The following is a 14,305-nucleotide window of genomic DNA, read 5'->3' on the forward strand; positions in this document are numbered from 1 at the left end:
TGCAACTCTTAAGATAACGTTACAGAATTACCCAACAGAATCAAAACAAGCTCCAACAGGAGGACTCAGGCTGCCATTCGTGGATACACAAAACCTCTCACTCCTAAGCCACAGGGCACTTTTAAGAAGTGGCTTTTACACTTCTTAGTATTGCAGTGAGGAACGGTAATAAGTGAAGTGCCCAAATGCACTTTTGCTCTCAAGTTCAAGGGAATCCTCATCCTGATTCGCAGCTGGAGCAGAAGCAGATTTCTGTTCTTCACATTTTTGATGCTATAGGCTGAGCAAATGCACGTCGGATCTGCGAGATGCTATGAAAGACCGGTGAGTGCGCTTTTACAAGCGTGGTTTGGAGACGACGATTCAGGAAAATTCTCGCTTCCCCCAAGATGCCTTCAGGAGGCAGCCGACCGACAGAGTTGCCTCACAGCAGGTTCATGGTTCACTTCTAAGAACCTTCTGAGATACAAAAAGCTTCCTAGTCTATGCTGTCATCAAACATCCTCAGCCTGGCACAGGTATCGGTTTCTCATACGTTTAAGCCAGCGTGAATCCTGATGTGGCTTCTTCAAGAAGAGACAGAGCTTACGGAATAAAGCTGCTCTTCTTCAGACCTCTGTCTAAGGAAACTGTGTTGTTAGCATTATTCAGGGAGATAAAAAAGCTTCGTAAAATATTTTTTTCTGATTCCCCTTGTTCCACATTTCCAGTACTGCGGCGTTACTGCCGTTCGAAGCCTGTTTCTATCGTGCAGCTTTTTAACGTGTGGTCACGGCAGCAGAATGGAAAGAGTCTGACGAAATAAAGACGACACTGGTTGGCCATCGTGGGAGCCATTTACGTGAGAATCGTAGCTAAGGCCAATTTCGCCACTCCGCTAGTTAGCATCACTCTCTCAAAGTGACTCTCTGCCCCAGTCAGAAGATTAAGAGTGAAGAGGTGCTAATTAAGATACGTGCCCATTACATAATTGCTGGAAGAGATCTAAACAAGGGAATGTTTGATTTATTGGTCCCAAGAGCCTTGCCCGTTGCCCCTTGCTGGCCACACGGAGTAGGTGACTCTCACCGAAGGCTCCCAAGAGTTGTATTATTGTCAAAAATCTCCTTGAGCTTTGTATTCAATTCCTTGTATCAGGGTCATTAGGAGAAAGGAGTCCCCACTTTATTGGGGGCAATGTTTACAAATCATTTATTGTTACTCAACAGACTGTGGAATAACTATCTATCTCCTTTACCAGACAGGCTGAATATACAATACTATTGTATTAGTCTGTATTCTGTGCACATCATTTCTTATCAGCATTGCAGAGGATTTGTGTATACAAAACTGCATTTCATCTTCATTTCCAGTCCAATGGATTGAAGCCACAATAAAAGATTCTTATTGAAGCCAATATAACACTGTAAAAAAGGAAGGGGAAAAGAACATTACGACAATGTCACAATGTCACTCTAAGAGGTGTAAGCTTGTCTATGGAGTGAATGTGCTGGAATTCATATCTGCAGCATTGCCCAACAAAGATAAAGCAACTTAAACATCCTCTGTATCAGAGAGTGTGAAAAAGACTGGAGCTGGCCCGTTCAAATGAATAATTTCATGAAACGAAGGGCTAGAAATCATGGTTCCAAGGCTTGTTTGGAAAACAGGAATTCCATTTCACAAGCATGTGATGGGTTAAAATATATTTTTAATTCCATGTTAATAAAACTCGGAATTTTAGGAATACTTTGATGGAAAAAAGCTTACGATCTCTCCATACAGCTCAGTGTGTAAAGCCTTCTGCCAGCATGTGGAGAGAACGATTTCCATCCTTGATATTTTGAGGCTTCCAACCTACTCGTGTCAAGCAAATGCCCATAGTAACAGGGTTATTCGCAAGTGGGTGATTTGTTCCTTCCTAATTTGTTCCTTTCCTAATTCTATCCTGAGCTGGGAAACCTTCCCCAAAATGTCAGTGCAACTCCTCTGTTTTTGTGAACTGTTCTGATGGGAAATAGTTTCATTTTAATTTTTGACCAGTTTATTTTTAGCGTCAGGTAGAGTCCCCTCTTTTTTAATACTGAAAGAAAAGTCCTGTGGTACTAACCCCCAAAAGAGATGAGCACAGCTGACCTGAGTATCCAGTTCAGGCTAATGGAGAACAAGCACTATCACAGACAGACCCAGCCTCCTGCATCAACATTTTAAGAGCTGGCAAGCTCTGGGAAAGGGCAGAGAGCTGGCCCGTGGTGCAAGAAGAGGTGCTGCAGGAGCTTGTGGTTAGTAAGTGGATTTATATTTTCCATGAAGAGATGAAAATAGTCTCTATTCTGTTTGGGAATTCCCAAGGTAAATGTAAATAAATTAGTTGTGAGTGCATTTCAGCTGGGAATTTGTGGAGTTTAAGCACGGCATGGTTTAATGCAGTGAAATTTAGAACAGCTTTGTGTTATGGGTAAAGAGGGGGGATAGAAGAATTGACCTTGTTTCTTGATGGCCCTTAGTTTGTGGAAGGTTTCTGCAGCAGGGAGAATTGGAGTTGATCACCTTGTGAACTTTTTCAGCTTCATATTTTTTTCCTAACTTAATAAATGGAGAAGCACCAGAGTTCATGTTCTTAAGCGTATTCCTATCTGCCATTAAATAAAGGCTAGCTTCTGGCTTGAAGTGTACTGGCTTATAACCAATCAAGACTATTAATCTCTTCCAGCTTTGCTTTTATGGAAGGATTATTCTGAAGAAGTCAACTAATTTTTTGAATGTGTATGTTTTTAATGCTTGTAGTAGTTTCTAAGGAGTAAGTTACATAGTATTGTTAGGCAACGAAGTACGTATTTTGCCATTATGTTGTCCTTGCTAAAAATAAGAGGAAAACTTACACTACCTAACATCTTACTGTAAAACTATAGTCATGACAGGACGGTTTATTGAGTTTAATGGCACTAGTAATGACTCTAAAATAAGAAGCATTTATAATGCAGTAAATGCAGCTATGAAGAAAGGTGCTTGTAAGTTAAATCATAGCAAGAGTGCCTCATTACGTTGTGATAATCCACTAAATACCTAGAGTCACTGCTGTAATTAGTGTTACCGTTCAGAATCCTACATGATGTGTAACACCCTCAGCACCTAGTGAAGTAAATCATACATTAAGGACCGTAAACTTGCTTTTCCTCTGCTAAATCTTCGCTGGTAGCATTGCTGACATTCACCTAGGTACATCAAGATTGTGAAGAATTTGTTTAAACACCAGAACTAACAGGAGCAAGATGGTTAAAAAACAGTCCTGTGACCTGAATGTCGATGGCTTTGCTAGGAGAGACTGGGACAAAAATACATCTTGTTGTCAGCTGAACTCGACTAAAAGCTTTTCTGTCACTTCCCTGTCACGCTGAATTTTCACTTGGTTTCAAAGGAGGGCGAGAGGTATCATTTACTCTTCTCAGTGTGTTAAAGGAATAAAGGTTAGGCTCAAAGGGGGAAGCTAATCATACAATGTTCAGGTAAATAGAGAAAGATTCACAGATACTTTCCTCTTCAAGCCCTGCCCTCGATGTAGCATCACAACTGATATTTTATGGTCTAGTGATGTGCTTTCCTAAAATGCAGCATGTCCATCTTCAGGCTAAATTGTGCGTTTATGTTTTGGGTCATTTCTGAATGCTTGCATTAGTGCTCCCACTAACTTTTGTGAGCTAATGCTAGTACAGAGGGAAAATGGCTAAAAGCTGAGGTTTTTAGTTGTTGTGTAGTTTGTTGTTTTTTTGTTTTTTGTTTTTTTTTAAATGGGCTCTCAGTATCTTTTGTGTGTGGTGATTGCTCACTATTATTAAACAGTGATTCCCAACGGTGATTATTTAAGAAACTGAGATTCTCCTGCAAAGCACTGACTCTTACTATTTCAGTTAAACGATGGTTTCTTTTTTGATTTCAGCAGTGAAGGGTACACAGCTGAGCAGTTCAAATTTTATTCAGAGAAGTTGGAACTGGTTTATATAAGTGGGGTCTGAGGCAGGTTCCACCCAACACTGTGTCCTCAAATGAGGCTTGGTGGCTGTGGGCTTTCTTCATAGTCAACAGACCATTCTGTACTTAGACTGCTCTAGAGGAGATTCTAAAGCTGCAGATGACTCCCTGACTCTTTTTAGGAGGAACACAGACAGCTGTCTATGCACTTGATAAGGAAAAGTTTATACCAAAATTAATGTCATTACTGGTCATTAAGAAATAGAACTTCCTTTGATTGCTGCTGAAATCCATGGAGGCCAAATGCAGTTGAGAACACTAGTGCTATACTGTGCAACTTTGTCTGTGGGAAGGCGGGCTGGCAGGCATGCTTATGCTTCTAAACAAGTCATCATAAACTCAAAATAGTTCTTTACATGAGATAAACTTCCTAAAATGTAAAAGTGGGTCAGCCGCTGTCAACAGTCAGCCAAACAGTTCCATTTCAACAAATCTTAATATCATTTATTCACGCTGATACTCGAGCTCCGATACAGTCTCTCACCCTGTCCCGCTGCACAGCAAATGCAGATAGTGGGATGGGTAGCTGTCTGGGGTACACATGGGCTGAATCACTTCTCACCACCTACAAAGGTTATTTTATTTTTTTATTCCTAATAATGCCCAATGAAGGACATGAAAGGGCTTGAGGGATAAAAGCAGCTCTCATCTTTCCTTTTGCTCTTCTGGCATTAAACTCCACTGGGCAGGAGCTGTCTTCCCATTCTTCCTTTGTTCAGTGCTTGTTACAAGGAAGGTCTTTGATGCTATGGAAGCAAGTTACTGTCTTGGTACTCTGAGGTCCCCCATGGCTCTGCAAACATCTGAGCCTCAACTCTTCATCTGCAATACTGTAATTGCCAAAGCAAAAGAATCTCACCAGTTAACCCTTTCCGAGGTCACAGTAACCAGATGTCAGAACACTCATTCAGAATTTAATATTGAGGTTATTGACTTGCAGGTTTTGTTCAATGAAGTGTAAACCAAATTTTCTATGAGGACGTTTCTATTTTTAGGCAACAATTCTTTTTAGAGGCCACACTTGCCGTCAGCGAAAGTTTGTTCACTGCTTAAGTCTGACAGGAAGAATTTCTAGTGTTTAGGGCTGTTCAGCCCCACAGAAGTGGTGTCCTAGGAGGAAGTGAATCAATGACTTTTTTTTTCTCTTTCTTTATGGTTAAATGAGTCCAGTGAAAATGCCTTCCCCCTCACATGCTATGTTCCTAAGGAAAATATACACGTGTCATACTGGATGCACGGCAATGTTTCGGACAATATTTAGATTTTCATCAATACCATCAACTTAAAGAAGAGCCACTGAATTCATTTGCACTGAGCATAATGGCACCCTGTTATTCTACAGGAAAAGCCTGAAAGAGCACCGCTCCGACCCACCTCCCTTCCAGAGGTACCACTTTGATGTCCAGTGCTTCTTGCTGGAGACCCATTCACTGTGTTGTCTCATGCATATGTCTTCCCACATGTTGAATATTTGCTATATGATCACCTTTTCTAAGAATATGTAGTTTTGCTACCCTTTTCCTGAAGCTTCAGCATGGATTTGGTCCTGCTGGTACTGACAGCTATTAACTCCAAAAAAAAATCCAACCCAAAAAACAAACCAAAAAACTCCAACTAAACAACAACAACAAAAACCAACCCCCAAAAAACCAACCACTTTTCAAGCCGTAGATGCTGCCCATGGTCCAACTTGTTTCCAGTATGGGAGAATGTTGAAGTGGCCTTCCCAGAACTTCCCCAGGATGGGTTTCAGTGCATCTTTCTTGGTAGCCAAGCTAGTAACTGTTTGAACAGGGCAAATGAATGTGAAGAGTAAACTTAAGACATTCTAACACCACCACAACAATCAAAATTACACTGCAAGCTTTTGAAGTGTAAGCTGTGAAGCTTGTATGACCCCTGTGTTTATACAGGCTGTAAGTCTGGAATATTTCAAGTCATTACATATTAATGCCTAGTGCTAGTTAGAATCATCCATATTAAATAAACCTTTATTTCACATACTTAAAATCGAGTAGGATAATTCTTGTTCATACATATTATTATGTTTTTCTCTTCCTTAGGTTTTGTGCTAAGTGAAAATCCTGATTGGCATGAAACATAGGGTTACTCCCTGCTTTGTTTGCTGGATAGTTTTATTTGTGGGCTGTCATTTTTTTCCCTTTTACTTATTATTTTATTGGATAACTGAGGGCTTTTCATTGTTAGATGACTGTGTACCATGACCCCACTGTTACCTAAGTGTGCCTGGGTTCAGAGTCACTTCTTATTTTATTGAAATGGGTTCACAAGGGAGGACAGAGCTGGAGGAACAAAGTCAGCACCTGCTTTGACCTGACCATTTGGCTTTTGTGCAGGCAGAAAGCAGTGGCTGCCTTCATTTTGACTGCCTTATCTTCACTGCTAAGCAGAAAAAGGAGATTCAGGCAATCTTTCAAAGCAAAGGTTTTATCTTTTTGAAAGTTTGAGCTGGGAAACGGCTGAGGTGAGCCCCAGAGACTTCCTCAATGAAGGGCTATTTTCTCCCTTGTGCAAGGGCACACTCCAACAGCCTCTCCCTGAAGCAGATGGAGATTATATCGTTCACCTGACAGGGCATAGACAATTTATTCTGGGTACAGCTGGGAATGGTTTGCCTCAACTCTTTTGCTCATTCCAGTTCTTGTGACTCATGAGATTGTAATGTGGAGGGAGGTCTGGTTTTCCTTCTAAATCTCAGTGACCATCTTTCACTTGCCAAGTAGTTATTTGTCACGGACACTTTACGGTTTCCTGCAGTCCCTCCTTTCTGCAATAGTCCCTTGTTTCTATTTTAATGAGGGGAGTCATGGAGTATGAAAAGAGCTATATGCTGTGCACTATAGACCTTGAGCCTGGGACTACAAAAGAGATGTTCCTTCTCAGGAGAAATAGGAACAAAGACAGCTTGCACTTGACCATGCATGCTATCCAAGAAATAATGGGAAATATTTCCATTTCCTCCATGTAAGCAATCACTAACGACCTATCGCATTTCTGTACAGTCCAAATTAATGTCAGCTAATTGTTTTACAACTTGGCAAGTCAGGAAATTTGTTACCTGTGAATGAAGGAAAAGATTGATTTGCCATGTGGCTACAAAAAGCTACAGAGGCTACTTGCTGGGATTTGTCAGTTAAATGTAAGGCTAAATTAAATTGTTCCATCTAGCATTGCAAATTACCTGTGAAATCCATAGAAATGTGGCTTTGTGCACAAAGATGAAATATTGCAAGCATTAGTGACCCATATAAGAGATTACCAGTGTCTTAGGTGGGGTGGCATCTCCTGGGTGGGTACCCATGGAGTACACATTCATTAAATGGGTGAAGGACAGCAGCGACAGCATGATTAGCGAGTAGCGTTATTAAACAAAGCCCTGATGTGAATGGGAGCCTGTGTTATCAACATGGTGTCTGAGACTGGGAAAGAGGTGTCTTCCCTGGATGCTGGCTGGGCCAGGAAGCTATACCAGGAAGGTATCCTTCTTCCCACGGGAAAGCTTCTATAATTTTCTTTCCATGTAATAGTGATTAGAGACTCACTCTACTGTGATATAAGCAGGAAGGACTGCAGTGATATTTTTCCCTGCCTCTGGCCTTGATCCAAAGCCATTCGTTAATTTAAGTCCCGTTTGGAAAACACCTTTAATTTTTCAGGCTTCATGCCTCCTAGCAGAAACACTTTCTTGGTAGATTTGGGATCTTCTCCTTTGTGTATGTTCCAGGACAAGAACATCTGGAAAGCTGCAGACAATGACACTAATAAATTATCCTGCAAGCTTTTTCAAACCATGCATTTGGGTCACTCATTTGCAAATAAATGTGTCTATCCTTGGTTAGATAGATGTACCGTAGTGACTCCCTGGCACCTGGCTGTAGGCCATTTAGGATATGGTTAAGCTGGCTTCTTTTTGTGCCTCTAGCTGTTGGCCAAAATGAAAATCGGAGCAGTGTGTGAAGTGCAGTAGTGTTATATAATGCGACTGCAGCAAGAGATCAGACCCTGGACCTTGAAAATATTTGGCCAAGTCTGAAATGGAGAGAAAATACAAAACCAAGAAAGAAGGCAGGGCAGTGTGGACTACCTGCCAGGGTAGAGCTGCACTAGGAAAGTGGTGGGTTCCTTTGAAATCCCAGTCTAATTTTCTAGAAATAGCCTAAAATGTACGTGTTCTACTCATGTAAAAATAAAAACGTATATGGGAGGGAAAAAAAAAAGTGGTGAGGAGTACTTCCATCACGCCTGACACAAAGGAAAATATTTTAGGGACTTCCAGTAAATACATTTTGTAATTTTCAGCAGAATGATGATGAATGCGTGGGATTAATCATATTTATTCTGAGCAGAAATTTAAGATCACAACAATCATGAAGAATCACTGTAGAATGTTTTATTTCTGAAATTACAGGCCAAATTCATCACCACCTTTTAATTCTTAAACACGCCTGGTTTTTTTTTAATCTCCAAATAGTTGTCTATAGTGTTACTTTTGGTTTTGTGCCTGGGGACTTTTTGCCATTCCTGGGCGTCAAGAAACTGCACGCCTTTTCTAATGCTCTTTATTGAAGTGCGATGTGGAGTGTAATGGTATGTTCAGCTGATTCTTCACTATGAAGTCAAAACTCAGCTCCAGTTTACCCACATCCCAAAGTGTTTTGGAGTAGGACTTCAAGCAACCTCCCACTTATGGTAGTAGAGATGGGTCCCTTTGAATAATCCATATTCTGAAGATATGAAGCAGTTTAAGACCAGGGTTTCAGGCAACAAGAGGTCCTCAAATCTGAATCTTTGCTTCAGGTTAGTACGAGCTCTTAAACAACCAGGGACCAGGATTTTTGCAAGGAGCCGAGCTCATTTGTTGTGCTTCGTTACGGCCAAGTAAATCAGTTACTTTTAGTTCTGTATCCAAAGACTCAAAACAATGTTTAGGGCATTCAGAAGATGCCCTTGCACATCTTGAAGCCAAAAAAAGGGTCCACAGCAATTCAACAATGAGTTTGCCATCCTTAGGTGATCATCCAATTTGATTCTAATTTATTCTGGGAAATTATCTATCACTCTGACCTTTCTATGATGGCTATATATGATAACCTTACCTATGTATTATTATGCTACATCCAATCTTATGTCCTATTAAAAATTACATTAATCCATATTTTTGCATGATGGAAAACACTGCGTTGACTCATAAACTCTATAATTTCTTCAAGTTAAACCACTGTTTACCTTGTGTTTAAGGGGGGTAAGCTATTGCCAATACATAAGCAAATAACTATTTGCATAAGCAAATAACTATTGAAGGTAAGAACATTTATCAGCTAAAATTAATCACAAAATAAGCATTGGATTTCCTGGAAAGAAACATTTGCTTCCCCAGATGAGTTAGTTTTCTACCCTTGGTATTCCACTCGGGAAACTTCTCTATTTTTTTTTTTATTAGCACAGCTACTTTTATAGAGATCTACTGTTTGTAATTTATGCATCTGCAATTTATTTTTACCTTGTATATGAAATTTCATAGAACATAACTGGAGAAATGGACCATGCTAACCCTCCCAGTTAACATCAATAGTACTTTGCAGGTGTCCATCAGGACAGAATGTTGTTTCATAAAACCAAGAATAATTGTTCAAAGACAGACATTCGTATGGCAGCAAATTGTGTAGCTTGCTTGTGTAAATTCTAATATTCAGTGAAAGCCTTAATGATGCTATTAAAACAGATCATTCCTATGTCTCTGGAGAAGGAAGGTTTTGCAAATCTGAAGACGCCCGAAGAGCAGCATTGCCTGCTCCCCCAGCGCTCCGCAGTGCAGGCTGGCTGCAGACATCCTCTGCTTGCAAGGATTCTGCCTCTTCATCAGTAAATAGCATCAGACGAGTTTTGGCAGGAGATCTAAATTTTGGCTTCCTGAATGGTACTTCTGTACCTCTTGAATTTTTACCAACAGTTTATGTATGAACAGCTTTTATTTCCTCTACATTAATTTGTCATGAATTATCCTTTACAAATGATATACTTAATTTTAAATCCACCAAGGGATAAATCTAGAAATACCCAAGGAAGACTTGCGATCAATTACCTGGAAACTTGGCTAAATAACCTACATTTATCTTTACTAATGAGTTTTAATGACTGATGGCATACCGATCACTATAATAGTGCTGCTTTTACATTCCAGAGCAGGTTAAGCAACAGCTTAGCTGCAGCTATGTACCTTTGCGGAAAGCTGGCAGGAAAATCTTTCCTACCAGGGATGGCACACCACACATTGACACCTACCGCAGTGCGATGAGGGATAGACCTACATGGCCACAGGCTTAAAAATAAATGAGGTCGGGGTCAAGGCTCAAGGTCCTACAGCCTGTTATTGCACTGAAGGTAGGATCTCTAAAGTAAAAATCAAAGCTCAGTACAAGAAATGGTGGTAGAAAGTTGGAGACAGAAGTAATCAAACTGGGAATAAGATACCACTTCTCGAAGTGAAGAGATGTATACCTAATCCTTTCTGATTATTAATTACAGGTTGAAGACCATATATCAGATCTGTGTGTCTTTCTAAAAGATATGCTCTAATTAAATCACAGGTTAATGGGAAATTAGACCAAAAAAACCCCTATTTTTTCCGGTTTTAAATCCATTAATCTATATAAATGGATGATTAAATTTGCAACCAGGAAAAATTTGCTGGCTTTAAAATTTTGACTCTGACTATGAGAGGGAAAAAGGTTGAAAGGAAAAATTTCAGAGATGTTCCTTAGGTTGGAATTATTTCCTTTTCATCAGTTTTCAAGGGAAATTAGGTCAGGTCTTCAGGATTTACTAGAAGAACAAGGATGATAAATACATATACATAATTTATTTTAGCAGTTTTAAACTTTTTTCACCACTTTCTTCCCCCTCACTCCACAGTCATCTTTTAAACATATCAGTTAATTTTTCCAAACATCTATTGCCAAAGCTGGCAGGAAGAATTTTTATAATATTTTTTTCTACTTAGGAGATCATGTTTTTCAATTTTGAGATCTTTTTCACTTTATCATTCATCAGTATTGACCCGGTAATGCACACAAGCAAATAGGTGTATATTTTATGTAGTAATTTTGCCAGCACGAAGAAATGAATCGGGTTTTGGCTCTGGACGCATGGGCTCCCGATGGAGATCTGCCCACTGCAATGAAGACTTAACATGCTAAGTGTAACTTTTCTCCATAACTTACCCTGAGCCTAACCTCAAATTGTGGAGCAAGATGAACCAAATCATTAGATTTATATTAGGTTAGACTTGATACTAATAAAAATACCTCACCACCTGGCATCATTAAGGTTCTCATTACAATTTTCTGGTTAAACGAGGTCTATATATTTTTAACTCCCAAAAAGCAGGGATTTGCAGTAGTGATGCACCTGGTTTTGGTAAGGACATTCATGTAGTCTAGGACTGCGGCTAGATAAGGTATTCTCGCTCCTGCACTGTCCTGGTAGCTCGCTGTGCTCTTGGAAAGGATGAGACGTCCTCTCCGCAGGGGCCAGCGGTTGTCGGCAATTCCTGCGCTGATATGGATGCTTTTGCAGGAGGCTTTTTTTCTTTCCAAGGAGCTTTTAATCCACTCATACCAGATACCTGAAGACTTGCGTATTCTGCCATGTATTTATACTCACCTCTAATGCTTTCAACCACGTTTACGCCTCATGTTGGTGGAGAATTAGGCAAATCCTCCACACAAATGGGAGAACGTGAGGGCTAGCAGTGGTGTACGTGGGTAGACTTATACTTAGATCTTCAGCCTGGTTACATGGGTAATACCTTACACAGCATTATTCTGCGCTGTTTACTTTGTGAGAGCATGCTGTTAGGAACATAACAAGTTTTAATGTTCTGGGTAAATAATGCATAATGTATTTAAAAATCAGTTTAAAATATACATGGGAAATCTGGAGGAAGCTCTGTTTCACATAGGAACAGTTCAGCTATGTTTTCTAGGACAAGAAAAACCAGTTCCAATGTGGGATGTGTCCTCGTCCTGTCAGACCTCTGGCACTGAAGACTTAAAGTTTCAGTTAGCTCTTAAGCTGATTTAGCCATCACTTGTTAAATGCAGTGTGCAAGCTGTCACTGATCACCAGTTTGCCAGCAAGAATCCCTCTAGGAGATCATGAAGTCATAGGATAGTTTGTGTTGGAAGGAACCTTTAAAGGTCATCTAGATGTCAGCCATCCTTCATCTGGCTTAGGGCACAACCCTTTAAGAAGGTACAGTCCCCTTTATGCTCCTTTTCAGGCAAAACATAGCAATAACCTTCATAAAACTCAACATTCACGAAATACAAAAAGTTGGTGCCTGTAAGTATTTGCTAGTATCACCTTATTTTGTACTGAACTGTGGGTTTTGTATTAGCAACACTGTAGTCGGGTAACAAACTCCGTTAGTTTTGGTTATGATGATTGCAGTGCGGTTGTCTCTGCTTCTTGAAATTGTGTTTCTCAGACTTAGTTGGAAAAAACTAACTTAGCATCTTCTACATCCCCCTTGGGAACCGCAGGTGACTTCACCTGCTATACTGGACTTAAGTTTGGAGAAGCAGCTTCATATAGTCACTAGGTAACTTTGGATAACCTTTTAATGCCACTTATGAGCACACTCACCTATTTTTGATGCATCCTATCTCAGTCCTCTGTTGCAGTGGTGGAGCTGTGATCCCCAAACCAAGATGTACTTTGCATGGTCCCTCTGTCAGCTCTCGTTTCTCCCAGGATGAGTTCTGTCACAGCCCTTCCAGCTCCCAGGACCCTTCCCAGCCCAGCCAGCGCCTGAAGGACAGTGCTGCTGGCTCAGCCTGTGTCTCCTGGAGGGCTCACCCTCCCCAGATCCGCTGGGAGAGCTGTGCTGCCGGGGGACTTCCCAGACAACTGGCCGAGTTAGGTGTATGTGACAGTTGCATCTGTGGATGCTGTTTTTGTGTATTTAGGTCAGGGAGAATGAGCTGTTTGCAAACACCCAGCTTATCACGGAGGCATTCAGATTCAACTATGGTATCGACTATGATAAGATGCCGCAATGCCGTTTTAAGATAATTTTGACAACTGTCAGAAAAGTTTTCCATTGTTGCTTTAGTTGAACAGCTCAGGCATTTTCCAAAGCTGGTCTTCCCAACCTTATGTTATTGGTATATTTGTCTCCTCCCTCCCATTACACGACTTGCCATGCTTCTCTCTGGAGTGCCAAGCATAGCTCAAGTAGCTACTACAAATTCGATATTTTTAAAAAATTATTCTTAGGGATATCATCCATCACCCCAGTGATGTGGAGCATCTAAATATTTTAATTCTTACTCAGAATTTTTCCCTTTGTAGGCAGCAGGATGGGCTCCTCTGTACCTGTTTATTAGTTTTATCTGTTTATTAGGATCCTAGAAGTAAAGGATTAGTCTGCTTTCCTTGTGACCAGATAACACACCGCAGCAGGAGAGCCAAGGGATAGATGGTTCATGGACCACACAGATCCTTTCAGCTCTGATCTCTGCCTGCTCTAGGGATCCGTCCTTACTCTGTATGGGATGTTTTATCCCCGTGCTTTTCTAACGAACTCACCCTGTTCATCCACATAGCAGCCAATATATTTTACTACATGTCCCCCCCGCCACGCGTTTAGGTCCCACATTTTTAGTGAGAGCTCACTTTCCATGCTCCGCTGTTTGCTTTTTATTGCCTCAGGCTATCTGGCACCATCCTGGCCCATGCACCAGCATCCAGCACCACCACGCAGGCAGGACACTGCTGTTCTCCAGCTGATAATCTCTTGTGTGAGCAGTTTGCTGCTTTTCACCAAGTAGCTCATATTCATTACAGAGCAATATCTCTGTTTTATTGATTTCCTTTAAATTTTGTGACCCCAATCTCACCTTCTGCAATTTAGCTATCGCTCTATCTGCTGCTTTACAGCCTATTATAGCAGATGATCGTTGCCTTGCAGCTTTGCAAAAGCTGGTGGAAGAAATTAGTCATTTGTTAACCCTTTCGGTAGCCAGCCACGCAATGTTTTTTCTGTTCTAGGGCTTTGTGCTTTGCTGACTCTCTTGTCAAGTTCTTGGTTTTCTATATTTCTAGTGCTGTCAGTTGCTGCTTTTTTTTTGTTGTTGTTGTTGTTCCTTATGCTGTTTTTAATGAGCTCTTTCCCCTGTGTGACTTTCCAGCTTAGACCTCTTCACTGAGTAATTTTGATTTTTCTAGTGCATTTATAGTCTGCAATCCGCTGAGACTGACTGGGTCCCTTTGC

Source organism: Phaethon aethereus, assembly GCF_964289735.1.
Source record: "Phaethon aethereus genome assembly, chromosome: 7".
In the NCBI taxonomy this organism is placed as follows: Eukaryota; Metazoa; Chordata; class Aves; order Phaethontiformes; family Phaethontidae; genus Phaethon; species Phaethon aethereus.